This window comes from Lathyrus oleraceus, chromosome 7 (assembly GCF_024323335.1).
Source record: "Lathyrus oleraceus cultivar Zhongwan6 chromosome 7, CAAS_Psat_ZW6_1.0, whole genome shotgun sequence".
In the NCBI taxonomy this organism is placed as follows: Eukaryota; Viridiplantae; Streptophyta; class Magnoliopsida; order Fabales; family Fabaceae; genus Lathyrus; species Lathyrus oleraceus.
Window position 1 is genome coordinate 171,289,999 of NC_066585.1, and position 4,744 is coordinate 171,294,742.

The window sequence follows — 4,744 nt, forward strand, 5'->3', positions numbered from 1 at the left end:
TCATTATTTCTTATATTACTATTTCTTCAATTTCAAAATATTTTTTTTAGTTTTGTATATTTTCTAATATAATAATTATTTATATTAATTTCAATAATAAAATAACTTTTATTTATTAAAATATCTTTAGTAGTGGTACTAATAGGTAGCTGAAGATTCAAAATTCAATAAATAAAGATATGTTAATGGGAAAAATTAATAAATGATGCATTGTATTCTAAATAGTTTTTTTTTAAATATTAATATTAATAAGTATTAAAAGAATGGAAGACAAGTAGACAACAAGTTGTGTCTATAGTCGTAGGAGACCACAACATAGATATGCATATGATCCTCGTGAATCCCTATAAAAGATATGTCTCTAGTGCTAGTAAGTCAAATATGTAAAATATAAATGTAAAAAGCATGTTGATTGTCAGAACATGTTTTTCTCATGTTTTACCACTTTAATTTAAGTGACTTTAAAGGTTACTTTTCTCACAACAAAACTGTTAGGTTGTTTGTATTGTGATTAGCAGCATTTTATTAAAACAAGTGAAATAGAAAGATGTTGGACAAGATGTCTTGACATGTTTGTACGACATCGTGACGTGTTGTGGTTTTACATTCTTGGAAGATTTGTTTTTTAGCATGAGATTAATGAAGATTCTTTGAATATTTGATTCATATATTTTGTGGTCCAAGAAGCGTTTGCTTTAGAAGCAAATGTAGGTTTAAGCTTTGCCTTGTTTCCTAAGAAAGGGTGTCAAAAAATTTAAGGAGACATCATATTTGATTTGATCTGATTTAATTTGATTTGATTCTATAGAAGATTGTGCAGTAGTCTAATTTGGATCTACTGATTATTTAGCCTGAAGCCCATGCTATTATGGGGCTACTTAAAGGATGATTCTAAACCTAAGAAAACAACTAAGTTGCGTATTTGATAGTCTCTATTAGGGTTTAGTTTGTTCATTGTTATTTGTGAGTCATTCTCGTATAACTTAGATACTTGAATTAGACTGAGTTTTTGAGTTGTAATTGTGAATCACTCATGAGATTTTAACCAAGAGAGGATTTTGTTTCATTGGAAGTATGTCTTATGTTTATTGTTGTAAGTTTTTATCACTATTGTGTGATTGAAGGTAAGTGAGAAGGGTCTCATATCTAGGAGAGTCTTAGATATAAATTCCAAGGGTAGTGATAAGGTGAGAAGTTTGTAAAACTAGAGGTTATTTAGAACTTCAAACTAATACTATTATAGTGGATATCCTTCTTGGATTGGATGCCCCCAGATGTAGGTGACGTTGCACCGAACTGGGTTAACAATTGACATGTGTTATTTACTTCCTGCTATTTACTTTAACACTGCAATTGTTTGAGTTATGACAATGTCCTAATCTTGGTGTCGTGACATCGTATACAACATCTGTTATCTAAGTACTAAAATATCAATTAGCATCAGAGAAGGCACCGTGTTCTATTTTGGGTGATCTCCGTGGAGATATTTTCTGGTACTATGGACAAGGAAGGATGATTTGTCAATAGAGCACCTATTATGGATGGCACCAACTATGACTACTGGAAAGCGCGTATGATGGATTTTCTAAAATCTATGGATAACAAAACTTAGGAACCAGTTGTCAATGGTTGGGAACATCCTATGGTGTAAGACAAAGATGTGAATGACACAACTAATTTAAAGCCTGAAGAGGACTAGTCTAAGGAAGAAGATGAACTTGCTCTTGGAAACCCCAAAGCCTTGAATGCCTTGTTCAATAGAGTTGAAAAAAATACATCCAGGTTAATAAATACTTGTAATGTGGCCAAAGATGCATGGAAAATCCTTAGAACCACTCATGAAGGCAAATCAAAAGTAAAAATGTCAAGACTTCAACTTCTCACCACCAAATTTGAGAATCTCAGGATGAAAGGTGATGAGTGTATTCATGGTTTTTACATGAATATTCTTGATATTGCCAATTCATTTGTTGCCTTGGCAGAGAAGATGTTAGAGGAGAAGCTTGTTATAAAAATTCTCAGTTCTTTGCCTAAGAAGTTTGACATGAAGCTCATAGTTATTAAAGAAGCACACGACATCTGCAACATGAAAGTGGATGAGCTTATTGGGTCACTTCAAACTTTTGAATTGGCTATTAGTGATAGATCTGAAAAGAAGAACAAAAGTATAACTTTTATCTCCAACATTGATGATGAAGAAGATCACTGTGACATGGAGACTGATAAGGGATTTCTAATGCTATTGTGCTTCTTGGGAGGCAATTCAATAAGGTGCTGAAAAAAATGGATAGGAAGCCAAGACCAAATGCCAAGAACATGTCATACGACATCAGTAAGAACGGTGACTTTCAGAGAAAAGCAAGAACAGAGGAGAAGAAAAATAAAGGAAAATGTATTCAGTGTCATGGATGTGAGGGTTTTGGTCACATTAGATCAAAATGTCCCACGTACCTCACGAAACAAAAGAAGGGCTTATCTGTTTCTTGGTCTGATGATGATGATGATGATGAAGGTGAACCTGATGATGAAACTGCTAAGCATGTTATAGCTTTCACTGATAGATATGAATCTGATGAAGATTCTTGTGATGAGGACGTATCTTATGAAGAATTATTTGTCTCCTACAGAGAACTGTGTGCCAGAAGTGAAGGAGTTTACAAGATAGGAGAAAAGCAGAAGAGAATCATAGCTCCATTGCAAGTTGAAAAAGAGAAACTGTTATCTACTATCTATGACCTTCAAAATGAAGTAACCTTATTGACTTCTAAACTTGAAAACATGAACAAATCCATAAAAACGTTGAACAATGGGTCTGATATGTTAGACAAAATTCTTCAAATTGGGAAAGGGGCTGGAAACTTAACAGGTATAAGTTTTAATTACCAATCTCTAAATGAACAAGGAAAAACCCATGGGACAAATTTTATTTCTCCTGAAAGAAAGTATGAGCCCACGATGTCCAACCAAGTGTTACAACATCCTGCCATACGTCAGGAAACTCAAACTGAAGTCAAATTTTTGCCTTGGAAATGTCATTATTGTGGTAAATATGGACATATAAAGCCTTTCTTCTACATACTGTATGGTTATCCAAAACATTCAACATATCAAAGGGCTAATCATGTGATGATTAAAACTAGAAAGGAGTGGAAAACTAAGGTTGTTGGTACTTATCTTATAGACCATACTTCTTTTAGAGGTTCATCTAGAGAAGACTGGTACTTTGACAGTGGATGTTCTAGACATATGACAGGGGTCAAGAAGTTTTTAGTGGATAATAAGTCTTATTCCACCCGTTTTGTTACTTTGGTGATGTTCTTCTTGTAAAAGGATTGATTGCTAATCTGGTCAACATTAGTCAATTAAGTGATCAAGGTCTAAAAGTCAATTTTACCAAGTCAGAATGTTTGGTTACCAATGAGAAGAAATAATTTCTGATGAGGGGAGTTAGGTCTAAAGACAACTACTATTTATGGGTACCACAAGAAACTACTTATTATTTCACATGTTTAATGTCTAGGGAAGATGAAGTCAAGTCGTTGCACCAGAAGCTTGGACATCTGGGTCTCAAAGGTATGAAGAAGATTATGTCTGAAGAAGCTATTATAGGTATACCAAAACTCAAAATTGAGGAGGGTAAAGTTTGTGGTGAGTGTCAAATATGGAAGCAAACCAAGATTTCACACCCGAGGTTGCAATATCAGACTACTTCCAAAGTTTTAGAACTTCTTCATATGGACTTAATGGGGCCTATGCGAGTTGAAAAGTCTTAGTGGAAAGAGGTACATTTATGTGGTTGTTGATGATTTTTTCAAGGCTTACTTGGGTGAATTTTATCAAAGAAGAATCAGACACTTTTGAGGTATTCAAAGACCTTTGTCAACGCCTTCAAAGAGAGAAGGAAAATGTGATTGTCAGAATCAGAAGTGACCATGGCAAGGAGTTTGGAAATACAAAATTTTCTGAATTTTGTTCTTCTGAAGGTATTGGTTATGAGTTCTCATCTCCCATCACTCCTCAGCAAAATGGAGTTGTAGAATGCAAGAATAGAACATTACAAGAATCAACTAGAGTCAGGCTTCATGTAAAAAATCTTCCTTATCATTTTTGGGCTAAAGCAATGAACACTGCTTGTTACATCCATAATCGTGTTAATCTGAGAGCTGGTACATCATCTACTCTCTATGAATTGTGGAAAGGAAGGAAACCTAATGTTAAAAAATTTCATGTGTTTGGGAGTAAATGCTACATTTTGGTTGATCGTGAACAGAGGAGAAAGATGGATCCCAAAAGTGATGAAGGGATATTTCTTGGTTACTCTACAAACAACAAAGCTTATAAGGTATTTAACTCCAAAACCAAGGTCATGATGGAATACATTAATGTTGTGGTTGATGATTCAATTATTGTGAAAGGGACTAGTGTTGATAAATATGTTAGAACATCATCTCGGCAGACTGATGCTTCAGAAAATGTGGAGGACATTGAGCCAGAAAGGCCTGAATGAGATAACCCTAAAGCCAACAAAGTCACCTCTATCATAATTCAGAAAGATCATCCATAGAAACTTATAATTGGAAATATTAATTAAGGGATCACCACTAGATCCAAAGATGTGATATCCAATGCTTGCTTTGTCTCAAAGTTTGAACCTAAAAATGTGAAGGATGCCTTGACTGATGAATTTTGGATCAATGATATGCAAGAAGAACTAGGGTAGTTCAAAAGAATGAAGTGTGTGACC

The 4,744-nt window shown here is 34.3% G+C and overlaps 1 pseudogene; it reads left to right on the forward strand.

Annotated features, from left to right (window-relative positions):
• Window positions 1-355: 355 nt before the first annotated feature.
• On the forward strand, window positions 356-4,507 carry LOC127102668 (uncharacterized; annotated as a pseudogene).
• Window positions 4,508-4,744: the final 237 nt, after the last annotated feature.